The 18,441-nt window shown below is 42.3% G+C and overlaps 1 long non-coding RNA gene across 1 annotated transcript; it reads right to left on the bottom strand.

The window, feature by feature from the left end:
• Positions 1–2,048: 2,048 nt before the first annotated feature.
• LOC129488032 (uncharacterized) lies at positions 2,049–17,931 on the bottom strand. Its single transcript, XR_010122174.1, has 6 exons — positions 17,283–17,931; positions 7,560–7,681; positions 5,275–6,718; positions 4,326–4,455; positions 3,954–3,997; positions 2,049–2,774 (listed from the first exon to the last, which is right to left on the bottom strand). It is a non-coding gene; the product is annotated as an uncharacterized lncRNA (long non-coding RNA).
• Between the last annotated feature and the right edge of the window lie 510 nt (positions 17,932–18,441).

The following is an 18,441-nucleotide window of genomic DNA, read 5'->3' on the forward strand; positions in this document are numbered from 1 at the left end:
GACGGGGTTTCACCGTGGTCTCGATCTCCTGACCTCGTGATCCACCCACCTCAGCCTCCCAAAGTGCTGGGATTACACGCGTGAGCCACCGCGCCCGGCCACCCCTTTATTTCTTGAGCTATAATTTTAATGAGGGGAATGTGAACTAAGACCTGTAAGCACATAGCTATGTATAGTTCTCCTTGTGGTTATTACGTTTGATGGAGACTAGTTTTTCTTTTAAGCCTTTTTCTCCCCTGTTTGATCCTTGAAGTCCATGTCATCTCTTGATAGTACTGCAGACAACTGCCAAGAAAGTCATTGTGGTAAGAAATCCTGTAGTGAGCCTGGGTTTGAAGTAGAAAGTTGCCAAGTTGTTTTCTAGGGAGAGAGCACTCCCGTCATTAGTCATGATTCAGACATGATTCAGGCCTGTGTGCCCTGAGCAGCCAGCAGCTAGAGGCTGTGGGGCTGTGGCTGCTGCCCCCTTGCTTCTGGAGCAGGGAGATCTAGGAGTAAGGAAACGGGAAACAAATGGGGAATAACAGACGTGGGGAATATCCTATCTAAACAGGGTATCAAAAGGGGTTGAAATAGGGTCCTTGGGTAGAAGTAGAAAGGCAAGGTTTGAGAACCTTCTCAAATTTGGAATGGATCCCAGAAAGGAAGGTGCCTGCCTCACCCCAGGTTTTTGGAATTTTGTGTTTTGTGTTTTTTTAACTAAAGGTGAGTATGAGTAGGCTGTAGAGGAGATGTGGTGGACTTTAAGGACCTTTGGACTTGAATTATCCTTATGGTCTCTTCCAAAGCTGAAATGCCTCAAATCTAACATCTGTAAGCCAAAAAGTCTGAATAAATCTTATTATAGCTGGGCACAGTGGTGCATGCCTATAATCCCAGCTACTTGGGAGGCTGAGGCAGGAGAATTGCTTGAACCCAGGAGGCAGAGGTTGCAGTGAGCGGAGACCACGCCACTGCACTCCAGCCTGGGTGGCAGTGAGATTCTGTCTCAAAAAGAAAAAAGAATATGTGAGCTGCATACTTAACTTGATATTTGTTGTTTATAATTATTACATGTAGGAAAGCAGGCACGAAACATGTATACATCACTAAATTCAATTTACCAAACAATGATTTGAAGTCTACAAGATGTAAGGTACAATGAGGATTTAAAGATGAACACAGTCCTTCAAAGAGCTCACAGTTACAAAGGAGATAAAGCATAGGCACAAATGAATGTAATACAAGGCCTAATGCCTGATAAAAGCGACCAGCAAAACTCCTCTAAAAACACAAAAGAAAGAGAAATTACTTCAGGTAACAACAATGATAAACTGTTTTATTCCACAAATGGATATTCTGCTTTGAAAAACAATCTCCAAACTGCATCTGTGGCATTCAGAATCCAATTAGATTTTTATCCAGAGCTGTTAGTTCAAGACATTTGTCATCAGCATCACTTGGGATCACTGGTTAGAAATGCAGATTCTCGGGTCCAACCACCAGACTTACTAAATCAGAAACCCTGAGAACGGCCTGGCAATCTATGTTTTAACCAGCCCTCCAGGTGATTCTAATGCACACTGATGTTCGAGAACCACTGGTTTAGGAAACTGCACATTTTAACCATGTGCAAGATGGAAAATATATAAGCAAATTCTAGCCTAAGACATTTCTCACAAGTTACTTTGGGGAAATAGAAAATGGATAGACTGGCCAGGCACAGTGGCTCACGCCTGTAATCCCAGCACTTTGGGAGGCCGAGGCAGGCAGATCACCTGAGGTCAGGAGTTTGACACAAGCCTGGGAAACATGGTGAAACCCGACCTCTACTAAAAATACAAAAATTAGCGAGGCATGGTGGTGCAAACCTGTAATCCCAGCTATTCGGGAGTCTGAGACAGGAGAATCCCTTGAACCCAGGAGGCAGAGGTTGCAGTGAGCCAAGATCGCACCATCACACCATCACACTCCAGCCTGGGCAACAAAGCGAGATCTGTCTCAAACAAAAAAAAAAAAAAAAAAAAAAGAAAGAAAGAAAAAAAAGAAAAGAAAATGGATAGACCATTTGGTTGAAATTCTCACCCAATTGAGAATATTGGGCTCTAACTCCCAATGATAATACAGCAATAGTCTTAATTAAATATTGATCCTTACATGCGTGTTATGTAGTTATGTAGATAATTGTCCTTTTATAGTATGTAATACCAATACAAGATTTACATTTTTGAATTATAAATCACATATTTTATATGTTAGTGGAATTTTCCCCATTAAGTCGAACGGTGACTTTAGCAATATCTGGGTTCCTAAAGGGAATACTGAGCTAACTAAGCAGTATTTAGTGTCATTGGATGATTAACAACTAAACATCATGAGTCACATATAAACCCCACCACTAAGAGTAAAAAACACATATATATTCTGTGCTGCAGAAATGCAATGATGGCTCTTCTAAAAGATAAGCATAGTCACCACCAGCCTCTGTTTTGCTACAATAGCTTTTTAAAACTACCCACAGGGAAGTGTAGGAGCCTGGAGCTTCTCTGTAGTACACATGAAAAACTTAGAAGGTTGTGGATATTTATCTAAACCAAGAATGTTCACTTTCCTCTGGTTCTAGACCAATCCTCATTGGTCTACCTTTTTTCTCGTCTACAAAGTCTTTCTTGCTTAAAGTGCATTTCAGGGCTGTATCCCAGAACAGAACATGATTTAGTAAAATTTTTTTGGCAGTTTATTTCTGACCTTTGGAATTGTAGAAAGCTGCTGGGAATTACCGGTACCAGGGAAACCTGTAACATAAGTGAAAATACCTCTATGATTCTATGATTTTTTTTTTTTTCAGAGAATGGGCTCCTCACTCTGCCCCCAAGTCTAAACTATCTAATCATCGTTTGGGGTCCTTTAGGAGGTCTCCCTAGTGAACAATAACAAGAAGCTGGGATGATGCTGACTGTAGCATATTCCCAAGGAGGCCCCAATCCCTGAGAGATCAAGGGAGCTCTCTAAGACAAGATAAATCTTCCCAGCCACAATTTACAGAATTTAGCATGTTGGGGTTGGAGACTTAAAAATCACTGACTCTGAGGCTAGGCATGGTGGCTGAAGCCTGTAATCTTAGGACTTTGGGAGGCTGAGGCGGGTGGATCACCTGAGGTCAGGAGTTCAAGACCAGCCTGGCCAACCCTGGCCAACATGGTGAAACCCCATCTCTACTAAAAATACAAAAATTAGCTGGGCGTGGTGGCAGGCACCTATAATCCCAGCTACTCAGGAGGCAGTAGGATCACTTGAACTGGGGAGGCGGAGGTTGCAGTGAGCCGAGATCGTGCCACTGCACTCCAGACTGGGTGACAGAGGGAGATTCTGTCTAAAAAAAAAAAAATCAGCAACTCTATCCCTCTCATTGAACAGAGGAGAAAACAGCATGCCAGATCCAATGAAACCATCATTATCCATGTGCATTAAGAAGTAAGCATATTCAATAGGAATCCAGCAGCCTAGCAAAGGGAGAGATGGTTGAGGAGCATAGAGACTGAGAGAAGACTCGGAAGAAGTATGGAGAGAAGCTTTGGTCTGAAGTTGCCAAAATACTAAGAATGGTGGCTCTCAGCTTTTTACACGCGTGAAAATTACCTGGGATGCTTATTTAAATGGAGGATCCTGAGCTACATGCCTAGAACTGCTAATTCGTTTGGTCTTGTGGTGAGGAAGCTAGTTTCATTATAAACATCACCCCAGTGACTCTAAGACAGGTGGTTGGAAGATCACCATTAGAGAAATGCTTCCTTACAGGAGAAAACCTAGTGAATGGGGTAACATCTACACATTTTGACAGCGGCAAATGCTCAGGTAATAAATCCATATCTAATTTTCCTTTTTAAAAAGTCCACAGCTGATTGCTGAGGTCTGACACAATATATTCCATGATCTCGAGAGGAGAAGTGACTTAGAAGCTTTATCTTATTTACCTGGGTCTGTGCCAAATGCTGTAGTAGATGTCATGATCCTTTCCCTGTCAAAATATAAGAATAAAGACTAAATTATCACTCAGGCTTGCTAAATTCCCAACTAAAATTAGTTAAATTCTGAACTGAAGTCACAAAAATTGAGTTAAATACATATGTTATAGATATTTTATTCTGGGCTCCTATCTTTCTGTGACAGTTCAGAATCAGAGTCATTGAGGTTTATAACCAAAATGATTTCAGAGTTCACCAAATCAAGCCTCTTTACTGTACAGATGAAGCAACCAATACTCATCAAGTTCCAGCCTTCGTAGAGTTTGCATTCTAGTAAAGTCACCGTGCTGTAAAATCTTACTCCCTCACCTGATATCTTACCTCTTCATCATTCCATTCACTTTTGGATTCATGTATTCCACAAATATTAATTAAATATTTACAGATGGCACAGATGAACATCCATCATGAAAAAGTCATACAAGGTTCTTGCTGTCATGGAGCTGGCAGTCTAATAAGAAATATAGAATGTTGACAGGGAATATTTAGGGACCTCAGGAGAGCAGAGGCTATTCACTACCACATACTGGAGCCTAATATAATGCCTGGCACATGCTATATACTCAGTAAGTATTTTGTTGTGAATATAAGGTACTACAAGTATGGTCAGTATAGTAAATATGCCATAGTTTCAACTGGTAGTGTCTCTTCCCATTGGCATCTATAAGAGGTGGGTTCAGATTAAAGACCAGAATCCCTTTCTTCCTGGAGCTGTTTGAGTGGGGATACTGTGGTGGTTCTAGGAAGATGCTAACTGTCTCTCTCTATCTTTCCCAGAATCCTGGGTCTGATGGCTTCTCTGAGGCAATCTCAACTTCCCAATGTCTAACAGTCATTCCTTTGCATTCCCCAAGTCTCATTTCTCCAGCTTTTAAAGACATTCCCGTACTACTACCTTCCTGGCTATTATCATAATCTAAACTAACTTAGAAGAGTATGTTGAGTGACCATTCAAAGGAAAAAAAAAAAGCAAAAACCACAAGGCAGGAGGTGGAAGAAGCCACAGCTGAAGAGAGAAGGAGAGTGTCTCAGATAGAGAAGAGGTGGTAGTGGTGTGGGTGTGTGTTGTGTGGATGACTGATGGATCTGGAGGTATGGAAGGGCCATGCCTCAGAAGGAACAAGTATGGTGCTCCTAAAACAGTTAGACCCAGAGCAGCAGTCTTAAAAACAGTTAGACCCAGAGCAGCAGTCTTAACAAAGACCCCTATGTATTAGTTATTTTTTGTTGCAACAAATTACCACCAACTTAGAGGCTTCAAACAACATACATTTATTATCTCACAGGTTCTGTGCATCAGAAGTCCAGGCACAGTTTAGTTGCATCATCTGCTTCAGGATCTTTCATAAGGCTACAGTGAAGGTGTCAACCAAGGCTGGGGTCTAATCTGAAGGCTCGATTGGTAAGGGTTCCATTTCCAAACTCAAGTGGTTATTGGTAGGATTCAGTTCTTTGTAGGCTATTGGACTGAGGACCTCAGTTCTTTGTTGGCTATTGCCTGGAGACTGACTTTGGTTTCTTGCCATATGGGCCTCCCCAACATGGCTGCTTCATCAAAGCTTGCAAGCTGCAAAGGCAATAAAGTCTGCTAGGAAAATGGAGGTACATCTTTAATAATCTAATCATAGAAGTGGCAGCCTATTAACTTGAAGGAAGTCATTCAAGAAAAAGGGATTACACAAGGGCTTGAGTACCAGGACACAGGAATCATTTGGGGTCATTTTAGAAGCCACCTACCACACCCTGTGATGCACATTGTCAGTAATATGGAGTTACATATATAGGTCATAAACTTCGGCAAAGAGTTTCTCAGCATCAGTCATGATGCTTTCCCACTGATGAGAGACTGCCAATCCCACCCATTCATATTTTCTTTCTTCCTTTTGGTAATAGTAATCCCCAAGTTTTTGGGAGGTACATGATTGTCCATCTAGAGATGACATATCCCAGCCTCACTTGCAACTAGGTGTGGCCATATGACTAAGTTCCCACCAATGGCATGTGAGCCTAAGTGATGTATGTCACTTCTAGGTCACATCCTTAAAAGAAAGTTGCATGCTCTCCCTTTCTTCTTTCCTCTTTCTTGAGGCTGGAATGCAGACATAATGGTGGGCATTTAACTCAGTCATATGGATAGGACAACACCCTGGAGGATGGCAAGGCAACAAAACAGAAGGCATAAGGGTCCTCAGACCATCACATGAAGCAGAGCAGCCCACCTTTCCTGGGCTGCCTACCAGCTGGACGTTTATTTGAAAGACAGACCATCTTGTTTAAGCCATTGTTACTTGGTACCTGTTACAGCAACTAAACAAATATCCTAAATGATAGATCACAAAATGCTTCTAAGGCAGTTATTAACAGTGTTCCTGGTGAGTCTTCTTGGGACAGCTGTGAATTACATCCTTATAAAAGAGTACCTGAGAAAGCAAGCCCAGGTGATATCACCATTTAAGCCCCTCTTAGGCTGTGTTTGCTGATGTCCTCAAAATGCGTTCTCACCTGCTCAAGGGTGTCTTCTTAGGATGCTGCTATGGAAAACTCCATCACTGTTTTCCAGCTTTGCCCATACTCAGGTACCATGAGGATTTCACTCATGTGATTCTTCATTTATTTCACTATTTTAGGGGCTCTTCTCATATGGCAGTCACTGTGTCAGGCACCAGCAGATAGCAGAACAGACATGAGCTTTACACTCTCAGGAAGCTGATATTCTAGTAAGGCAGGAAAGACCCAATAAACAAGATAATTTCAGGGAATTATACAACAAAACAGCAACCTGAAATTTGTCTTCATGTCCTCTATAAATTCCACAAGCAAACTGAGTCTATCACTTTGCTGAATATCTTATGGTCTCTGTGATAGCCAGCCTCAGAGATGGCCCCCAACAGTCCTTGTCTCTTAACTGCCTCAGCCTGAAGGAGACGCATTATTTCCACACACATTCCATTGGTGAGAATTAGTCCCACGAACACACCTAGAAGCATAGAGGATAGGAAACATAGAGAAGCACATGGATATTTGTTGAACACTAACCGTGATCTGCCAACACGCTCATCATAAAAATTCAAGCAGGTCCAGGCACGGTGGGTCATGCCTGTAATCCCAGCACTTTAGGAGGCTGAGGCAGGTGGATCACCTGGGGTCTGGAGTTCAAGACCAGCCTGGCCAACATGATGAAACCCCATCTCTACTAAAAACACAAAAATCAGCCAGGCACGGTGGTGGGCATCTGTAATCCCAGCTACTTGGGAGGCTGAGGCAGGAGAATCGCTTGAACTCAGGAGGTAGAGGTTGCAGTGAGTCAAGATCACACCATTGCACTCCAGCCTGGGCAACAGGAGCAAAACTCTGTAAAAAAAAAAAAAAAAAAAAAGAAAGAAAAAAAAATTCAAGTAGGCTGGGCGCAGTGGCTCACGCCTGTAATCCCAGCACTTTCGGAGGCTGAGGAGGGTGGATTACTTGAGGTTAGGAGTTTGAGACCAACCTGGCCATCATGGCAAAACCCTATCTCTACTAAAAATACAAAAATTAGCCAGGCATGGTGGTGTGCACCTGTAGTCCCAGCTACTGGGGAGGCTGATGCAGGAGAATCACTTGAACTCAGGAGGCGGAGGTCACAGTCAGCTGAGATGGTGCCACTGCACTCCAGCCTGGGTGACAGAGCTCAACTCCATCTAAAGAAAGAAAAAATATTAAGTACAAAACACAAGTAGACAATAAAAGGGTTGCCTTACCCTCTACCTCTGTTAAAAAAAAAAAAGTTAACATTTGGCTCATTCATTAAATCAACACAACTTTATGTATCACCTTCAGTGTGCCTTGCCGTGTCCCAGATGCTGGATATGATTCCTAACCTCGTGTGGCTTCCAGTTTGAGTGTGTGTGTGTGTGTGTGTGTGTGTGTGTGTGTGTGTCATTTCCTCATTTGCAAAATGGTTATAACAATAGTGTCTAACTTATAGGGTTGCTGTGGGGATTAAGTTGTATAGGTTAACATGGAATACAAGGGAATGAAATAATGGTGTTTGCGGCAACCTGGATAGAGTTGGAGACTATTATTCTAAGTGAATAGAATAACTAAGTGAATTGAATAACTCAAGAATGAAAAACCAAACATTGTATGTTCTCTCTTAAAAGTGGGAGCTAAGCTATGGGGATGCAAAGACATAAAAATTATATAATGGACTTTGGGGACTCAAGGGGAAGGGTAGGAGTGGAGTGAGTGATAAAAGACTACACAATGGGTACAGTGTACACTGCTTGGGAGATGGGTGCACCAAAATCTCAGAAATCACCACTAAAGAACATTTCCATGCAAACAAACACCACCTGTTCCCCCCAAATTATTGAAATTTAAAAAAGAAAAAAATTCATTCATTAAAAAATAAAATATATAGATTAAATAACTTAGAAAAATGGTACATAACAAGTACTCAATAAAATTGTTTTGCTATATATGCACAATATAAATATTTACTTTAATAAAAATAGTATTATACTACTTATATGGTCCTATTCTATGGTCTACTCCTTAAACCCTTTCAGTAATAGGGCTCAATTTCTACTTCGAAACATAGAAGATGGAGTTCATCATTTTAACCACTTTATCCATTGTCTGGATTTATCCTATATTTAGCCCAGAGATTCAGAGATGTGGGATTCATGAATGAGCATTGTATGCTGTTATAGATGGAATGTTTCTGTCTCCTCAAAATTCATATGTTGAAGTCCTAACCCACCATGTGATGGTATTAGGCGGTGGAGCCTTTGGAAGGTCATTAGGTCATGAGGGTGGAGCCCTCATAAATGGGATTACTGCCCTTATAAAAGAGACCCCGAGGAGCTCCCTAGTCCTGTTTCTGCCATGTAAGGATGCAATGAGAAGTTGGCTGTCTGAAACCTGAAGAGGGCCCTCACCAGAACCCAACCATGTTGTTACTCTTATCTTGGGCTCTCAGCCTCCAGAACTATGAAAAATAAATTTCTGTTGTTTATAGGCTACCAGGTTTATGGAACTCTGTTATAGTAGCCAAAACTGACTAAGACATATGCAAATTTTTTAATGTCCAAATTTTTCTGGAGAGTGGATCCAAACTTTAGTTGAATTCTGAAATAATTCATAATCCAAAAGCAGTTAAGAACTGTGATTTAAATGGACCAATCCTTGACCTTGATCAACTATGTTTACTTTTTTGTGCACTAGTCTCTCCATCTGTGTGTTTAGTTAAATCATTCATCTCTCTGGACTGGGCATGATGGTTCATGCCTGTAATCCCAGCACTTTGGGAGGCCAAGGTGGAAAGATCGCTCGAGCTCAGGAGTTCGAGATCAGTCTGGGCAACATGGCAAAACCTGTCTGTACTATAAATACAAACAAACAAACAAACAAGTTTAGCAAGGGATGGTGGCACGTGCCTGTAGTCCCAGCTACTCAGGAGGCTGAGGTGGGAAGATTGCTTGAATCCAGCAGGCAGAGGTTGCAGTAAGCAGAGATGGCGCCACTGCCTTCCAGCCTCGGTGACAGAGCAAGACCTTGTGTTAAAACTAAATATATAAAAATCATTTCTCTTTCTTTTCTGGAAATGTGAAAGCTTTCTAGAAAATAGATAAAAACAAGAACATAGAACCCAAACCAACAATTTTACTAGGTTTAAACTTAATGATTCCTTTATATTTCCAGCTCCTCAGTGGGACAGAATGAATTGTCAGCCTCTTAGATATACTTGAGTTTAGTTAAACAACCCCTAAATATCTTCCCAGACCAGGCTTTAAAAATCGGATTTTCTGTTTTCTTTCTTCATAAGGCTTATTTTTTTCCTCTGAAGAATATGGCCTTGTTTTAGAATTTCCCCTCTTTATAGTCATGCTAAAGCACCACTCTTGAGAAGATACATATGTTCCATTAAATACTTGAAAAGCATCTTTTTAATGTGCTCCCAATGCTAGAACTTAATGCTGCTATCTATAAAGTCTAAATTTTTGATGTTGAAAATGTACCTTTGAATATCAGTGATTTAAATATTAACGGCCACAAACAAAATCTTTAAAGGAGAAAAATGCAACTACCCATTTTGATGCTTTGGGATTTCCAAAGAGGCATAAAGACTATGTATGATCTAGGAAAATCATTTCACTTCTCTGAGATCATATAAATGGAAGAGAGATTAAAGAATTTCCAAGTGTAATTCCATAGGACCCTGGTGACTGATGAGATGTGTCAGGAGTCTCCTTGTAGATGGGGTGCTCTACTTCTGTCTGTTTCATATCTTGAGCTCCTCTGATAACTACCAACAGCTGGATGATCCCTTTCACTTCTGTTATGAGTCTTACCCCATAATTTCAAGCATACGCTATGCCCCTCAAGGCCATTGGTTGATACACAGTATTTCAATACCCAGTGTTGAAAAAGGGAAAGAGAAGAAAATAGTGGAGTGGCACAAGCCACAGGGAAGAGAGGGAGAAAGACCAAGGAAGATTGAGAAAAGGAAGAACCAAGTTGGCCAGCCTAGTAAAGTGAGGGATGACTATTTAGATAGACCCCACAGGGAGCTTCAGTTTAAAGGCTTACCCAAAGTCAGGGCTTTCTCCCTCCAGAGAGCTGGAACTTTAGAGAAGAACCTGTCCCTGGCAGAACAGCTGCTGTAGTTCCAGTTCATAGGAGTTTGCAGTGCATGATGAGCAAGTCTGTATTGTAATGGGAAAGGACTTCAGACTCTTGGTCTGCCAGCTAATTGCATGACTTCAGGCAAGTCATGTAACTCTGATTCCTTATCTGAAAACTGGATGATCTCTTGAGGTCTTTTCCTGCTTGAAAATGACATGATTCTTATGAATGCTTATGCATCTAACCAGGTGTTCTGGCTTACCTATTGCTAAGTAGAACCACCCCAATACTTAATGGCATAAAATAGTAACCATTGTACTATGCTCATGTACTCTGCAGGACAGGAATTCACAAAGGGCACAGTGAGAGTGGGCTGTGTCCTACAGTGTCTGGAGCCTCCTTTAGGAATGTCTCCACTGGGGGGTGACTTGAATGCCTGGGAGCTAGAATCATCTGGAGACTGCTTTGCTGACATGCCTGGTGCCTGAGCTAGCATGAATTGAAGTCTGAGCTCAGTTGAGTTTGTCAACCAGAGCACCTATTTGTGGCCTCCACACATGGCTTGTGTTTCACACAACATGGCAGCTGGGTTCCAAAAGGGAATGTCTTTTTAATGATAATTCTGTCACATTTTATTGGTTATAAGCAAATCACTAAGGCTAGCCTAGATTCAAGGGAATCTAGTTCTGGACTAGACTCCAGAACTTAAAGGGGGAGTGGCCAATTCACATTGCAAAGGATCCATCTTCCATTGTAAACCAAAAATAAAATTCTAAGCCCCCCAGCCAACTGAATGGACTCCTCCTCTTGGCCAAGGGCATTCCAAAGTAAACCTGAAAAACTAGTTCAAGCCATGATGGAAAGGGAAGGTTAGACATGCCTCACTATGCCCTCCTCCCTTGAAATTCAGGCACAACTGACCAGCATTAGCATTGAAACAGAGATCTTAAGACTGACAAAAGAGCTGGCATGGTGGCTCACGCTTGTAATCCCAGCACTTTGGAAGGCCAAGGCGGGTGGATCACCCAAGGTCAGGAGTTCAAGACCAGCCTGGCCAACATGGTAAAACCCTCTCTTTACTAAAAATACAAAAATTAGCCAGGCGTGGTGGTGCGCACTTGTAATCCCAGCTACTAGGGAGGCTGAGGCAGGAGAATCACTTGAACTTGGGTGGCGGAGGTTGCAGTGAGCTGAGATTGTGCCACTGCACTCCAGCCTGGGTGACAGAGAGAGACCCTGTCTTAAAAAAAAAAAAAAAAATATATATATATATATATATATATATATATGGACAAAAGACACTGTTTGTAACAATAAGATACCAAATTCCAGGCTGACTGTAGTATAGCATCACATGACAAATAGCAGGCCCTGAAAGTAATCAAAGTATTTTACCCCTAAATATGTTTCTTTAACATATTTTGCAATGACCCTGAAAAACTATCTCTGTTGGAGAAAAATCTCCATTCTGTAGAAAATCCCCTTCTCTTTCCAGGTCTTTTCCTGATCCAGGAGAGATTAAACTGAGTCTGGTATCCTTTAGGGTCTGATAAGAGACATTTACCGTCTATTCTTTCTGAATCCTGCTAGCTGGAGGCTTCATCTACATAATAAAAACTTCGGTGTCCACAACCCCTTATCCTAACCCAGTCATTCCTTTCTATTGATTCCAAGTCTTTTTTTTTTTTTTTTTTTTTTGTTTGAGACAGAGTCTCGCTCTGTCACCCAGGCTGGAGTGTGGTGGCATGATCTCAGCTCACTGCAACCTCTGCCTCCCAGGTTCAACTGATTCTCCTGCCTCAGTCTCCCGAGTAGCTGGGATTACAGGCATGCGCCACCACACCCGGCTAATTTTTGTATTTTTAGTAGAGACAGGGTTTCACCATGTTTGCCATGCTAGTCTCAAACTCCTGACCTCAAGTGATCTGCCCACCTCAGTCTCTCAAAGTGCTGGGATCACAGGCATGAGCCACTGCGCCCAGCCAACTCCAAGTCTTTAGATAATAACTTAACTCTCTCTAGCAATTGCCAGTCAGAAAATTGTTGAATCCATCTGTGACCTGGAAGCCCCTACTTTGAGTTGTCTCACCTTTCTGGATCAAACCAATGTATACCTCACATGTATTGATTGATGTCTGCCTGTAACTTCTGTCCCCCTAAAATATATAAAATCAAGCTGTAACGCAGCCACAGTGGGCACATGTTCTCAGGACCTCTTGAGACTGTGTCTCGGGCCTTGGTCACTCATATTTGGCTCAGAATAAACCTATTTTACAGAGTTTGACTCTTCATCAACACCATCATCTTTGGAAAGGTGCCATCTGTCACAGTCCACACTCCGGCAATAGCAGCTCACATCCCTCCCACATAGAAAAGATGCAGCCAACGATGTGACTCTAAATACTTTTATAAGACCTCAGAAAGATTTCAGATGGTACCTCATGAACACTTTCAGACAGAAGTAGGCCTTTCAAGGATCTTGACACCACTTGTGTCTTTGGCCCACATGTCTTCCAGATTTTGAGAAACCATACTAAAGGGGCTGTACCTGAGAAAACTCATCAGCACTGGCACCTGATTTGATGGCAAAATCTTGGACTTTGAACTGATGCAGTAATATGATAAGACTCTGTAGACCTTCAGGAAAGGGAGAGTACATTTTGTATGTGGGAGGGATGTGAGCTGCTATTGAGACTGCCCTCAATTCAGCCATTTCACTGAGGACCTTTCTTTGAGAATGCTTTGCTAACTAGAAAGACTGGTTTGAGCCCTCCATACTTCCTCTAAAGTGTGCTGGAAAACTGACAATTCGTCTTTCTCCAGCCATATTTCATCACAAGTAGAAACAAATTGACACTTTAAATTGTCTGCCAGGAAATATCCTTGGCCAAACCCACTGGTTCATTAGGTGTATTTTCTATTTTCAGTGTCTGTAGGTGACAATGTTGCTAAACCTTTTGCTACATTTAACAAGGTCACTTTTCTTCCACCCTCCAGTAATAACTTCCTCCCCATCTTTCCAGCCTTCACTGATAGTCTTCTCAAGGTCAGTCCAGCTTTCACCAACAAACTTCTCAAGGCCATTTAAGCCTGAAAGACTGAATATACATACAGATAATGGCCAGAAAATATATAAAAATAGAACTCTGACCCACAATCTGCAGCAACCAACCTAGAAAACCAGCCCATGATTTACAGAAACCAGCCAAAGAAGCAAGCCTACTAGAAATCGAACTGCTATCTCTAGTAACAATCCAGGAAACCAAACAATAGCCTCTGTAACAACTGGCCCCAAATGACCAAGACTTGATTAATAACTGACAGCTTCCCTAATTTTTTTATTTTTGTCTCCACTTCCAACTTACGGCCAACCAGGGAAAGCCAAATGTGCAGTCTAACCAGTCAAAGAGGATGCCCCACTTCTAGTTAGCCTGACTAAAGCTTCCCAATGCCAGCAGCCTCTAATAGTGCATACCCAAAGCCTTCCCTTTTTCCCACTAAAAGCTTTCCCACTCCTCCGCCTGCCTTTGAGTGTCTTCCAAAATGCAAGTAATGGCAGCTGGCTCCCTTGCTACAGCAAGCTCTAAATAAATAGCCTAAGGTTATTCTCATTTGGTTGATCTTCCTTTATTTCCACAAGCTTCTTTCTGCTGACTAGTCAAAAGCTGATAGCTTTCGCTTATGTTTTGGGTTTTTGTTATGGGAGAATCCCACTTCCAGGTACCAAATTCTGTTCTGGTTATCTATTACTCCACAACAAACCACCCCCAAAACTTAGTGGCATAGACAATAGTTATCTTACTGTGCTCACAGATTCTGTGGGTCAGGAATTCAGACACAGTAGAACAAGGATGGTCTATTTTTGCCCCACAATATCTAGGGTGTCAGCTGGGAAAACTGGAATGACTAGGGGCAGGAATCACCTGGCGGCTGCCCCACTCACATGTCTGTTGCCGGGGCTAGGGTGGCTTGAAGACTGGGCTCAGCTGGAGCTGGCAACCAGAAAACCTGCCACGTGGCTTTCCCATGTGGCTTGGCTCTTCACAGCATGGTGGCTGGGCCCTGTGAGGGAGTGTCCTGAGAGGCACAGCCAGGCCGTGAATGTTCTAAGACAGAAAGGTGGAAGCCGACTGACCTTTCTGATTAGCTTTGGAAGTCACATTTATTGGTTCAAGTGAGTCACTTAGACTAATATATTCAAAAGGAGGGAATTAGATTCTGCCTCTTTTTTTCTTTTTTAATTTATTTAGTTTTGAGACAGAGTCTCACTACATCACCCAGGCTGGAGTGCAGTGGCACAGTCTCAGCTCACTGCAACCTCTGCTTCCTGGGTTCAAGCGATTCTTGTGCCTCAGCCTCTTGAGTAGCTGGGCTTACAGGCATGTGCCACCATGCCCAGCTAATTTTTGTATTTTTGGTAGAGATGGGGTTTCACCATGTTGGCCAGGCTGGTCCCGAACTCCTGACCTCAAGTGATCCGCCTGCTTCAGCCTCCCAAAGTGCTGGAATTACAGGCATGAGCCACGGTGCCCGGCCAGATTCTGTCTCTTGATGTGGGAGTGACAAAGTCCCTCTGCAGAACACGTGGAATGGGAGAGACTGTTGCAGTCATTTTGGTAACTATGATTTGCCACTCCAGGCCACTCTCTTCCTGAAATCCATCTATTCATTTATTCATACATTACTTATATTTACCTTGTTTTCTTTCAAAAACAATTTCAGAGCTGAGTACAGTGATGCAAATGTGTAGTCCCAGCTATGCAGGAGGCTGAGGCAGGAGGATCACTTGAGCCCAGGAGTTCGAGACCAGCCTGGGCAATATAGTGTAGAGATGGGATCTTGCCATGTTGACCAGGCTGGTCTGGAACTCCTGGGCTGCAAAAATTTTTCAAGAAATTAGTGGTGCATGGTGATATGTGCCTGTAGTTCTAGCTACTTAGGAGGCTGAGGTGGAAGGATTACTGGAGCCCAGGAATTGGAGGTTACAGTGAGCTATGATTGAGCCACTGCCCTCCAGCCTGGGTGACAGACTGAAAGATCCTGTCTCTAAAAAAAAGAAGAAGAATTTGAGGAAACTTCATTGTAGTTAGAAGATGGACTGGTGGGCATGGAAGCAAAACAAAGGAAGTTGGTTGCTCTCAGGTGATAATTTCATACAGGTATTCATTTATTCATTCCATAGGTAGTTTTTAAGCATTAACAATAGGCTCACGCTGTGGTCAGCACAGATGTGAGGGGAGCAAAATTAATACAGATCCTGTTCTCATGAAGCTTAAGTCCAGTTGGCAAGGCAAACACTCTAAAATAATCACACAAATATGTAACTATGAGTGCTGTGTAGCTCACAAATGTTATGCAGTCATGGTCCAGGAATGTGCAGCATAGGAGCTTGGTCTAGTCCAAGCAGTTAGAGAAGACTTCCCTAAAACAAAGCAATATTTAAGCTAATAAATAACTCAACAATGAGTAAAAAGTAATTAAACTAGGGTGTTGCAAAGTATGTTACAGAAACTACTAGTGGTACACAGATATATTATTGTCATTATTCTGTATTTTACAGTTTTGCATAATTTGTGACCAGTGAAATTGGCTTTTCATTTACGTTGGCATATAAAATTTCCTTGTAAAATAAATGTATTTAAGTTTTAAAAGCTGTCAATGTAAAGAAAGATCGTAAGAAAAATAGTAGAGTACGCATTACACAGAAAAGGCAAACATGAAGCTGTTAGGTGTAAACCTGAAGCTTGGTAAATACTGGACTAGGCGTGTTGGAGAATGGGTTGAGGAGGGGAGTCGTGGGCATAAAGGGAGCTCCTGATGCAAAAGCCTGAAGTGGAAGAAAGACCCAGGGGTCCAACAAGCAGAAAAGGAGCCAATATGGTTTGAGCAGAAAGAAAGAGGAAGTCACTCACGGTGAGCCAGGAGAGGCCAGCAGGACCTTGATATTCAGGGACTTTAGTTCAGAACCGACACCTCCTAAAATCAAAATGAGCAGCTGCACTTTTTTTCCCTTAAATATTGTCCTTGTGGAAGCTTACTACAAAATCACTGATACTTCACTGAGTATTTGAATAGTGATTTTTTTTTTTTTTAAGACACAGTCCTGCTCTGTTGCCCAGGTTGGAGTGCAATAGCGCAATCACAGCTCATCGCAGCCTCGACCTCCTAAGTGCAAGTGATCCTCCCACCTCAGCCTCCCAAGTAGCAGGGACTGCAGGCACCTGCCACAATGCCCAGCTAATTAAAAAAATATTTTTGTAGAGATGGAATCTTGCCATGTTGACCAGGCCCATTCTGGAACTCCTGGGCTCAAGTGATCCACGCACCCTGGCCTCCCAAAGTGCTAGGATTACAGGCAAGAGCCACTGCACCCAGCCTGAATAGTAAATTTTTAATAGAACAAACTTAGTCTATATAAATAACAACAATATTAACTTGCAGTGTCTAAGAGCTAATATTCCCACAGAAAAATAGTGTTGTTCAATCTGTTTTAATTATGCTAAAAGCAATGGGACATCATTGAAGAATTTGGGAAAGGCGAGTGAGTTTTTAAAAAGTGATTTCTATCAATGTATCCATGCATTTAAAAAATTGTACAGGAATGCTAATAATAACAAGACGTAACATTCTGCTCTCCAACCTCTTTCCCACCTCCAGACACAACCACCTTACCTTTTTTCCGTTTGTATTCTCCTGGTGGTTTCCTCCTTCTCTCCAGAAAAAAATATGCTTCTATCTCCCTTTCTTGCTTTTTCACATTTGGACACTGCAGTGCATACATCACAGGTGCTTGCTTAGATATCTTTGGCTCAGCTGTCTCCCAGCCACTCAGCCTGCCCTGCCCAGGCCATCCCAGTGGTGACTGACCGAGTGTGAGCGTGTGGTTCCACCGCAGGAGCCATCAGGCCACATGCCTAGATCTGGCTTCCCCAGTGGCTACCAAAGGGGCCAGGTGACACAACTCGGATGTGTGAGGGCGTTAACTGCCCCAGCCAGCAAATTTTGACCAGCAGAAGAAAGAAGACAAAGTGAGCTTGCAGATGCATTTTCTCTCCCTCCTGCCTTTGAGGGACTGTCCTAGGCACAGTATTTCCATAAAGCCTGTCCAAAGAGGTCCTTTGTGACTGAGCAGCCAGCCACCTGCTGAGAAACCGGCTCTTTTTTCATGGCTCTTCATGAAGCAATGGCCAGTGCAGTCATTCATCACCTTGTACCTGCTGCCATTCCTTCCCTGCCTCTCTTCCTTTTCCCCTGGCTCTCGCAGAGCTGGGTCTGTACCTCCTGAAAAAGCATAAGCACTTAAGCTTCGCCTCGGGCTCTGTGTTCTAGGGAAATCAGACAAAGACAGACATTGCCAATATTATTGATGAACTCAAAGTTATGATTTATATCATCACCTCCATCTCACTCCCATGTTAACTCATTGTTTCTAGTTCTATCAGTTATGCTTACAAGCATAAGTTACAACTTTCAATTTTGTGCTTATAACTTTATTCATTTTCCAACCATCAGAGCCAGTCTCTTGTTTCTGATACTTTGCAAGATGAAGACATTGATGTCCTTTCCCTTCTTTTCACCTCTCCTTCCCTGATCACCTCCAAACCTCTGTCATCATACTGTCCCATCCTTAAGGTTGAAAGCATTTACATACTGTTCTGTAATCATAATTATCTTCTGCAATTTTCCTAAGTGCTGATTCTAAATTTGAAAATCAATATGCAGTGTCAATTACTATGATGACTATCCATCGAACAGTGAATGTTTATTAAGAGTTTGCTATGTTTTGGGCACAGTTCTCTAGGCTCTAGGGATAGAACAGGGAACAAAATGG

This window comes from Symphalangus syndactylus, chromosome 8 (genome assembly GCF_028878055.3).
Source record: "Symphalangus syndactylus isolate Jambi chromosome 8, NHGRI_mSymSyn1-v2.1_pri, whole genome shotgun sequence".
NCBI lineage: Eukaryota > Metazoa > Chordata > Mammalia > Primates > Hylobatidae > Symphalangus > Symphalangus syndactylus.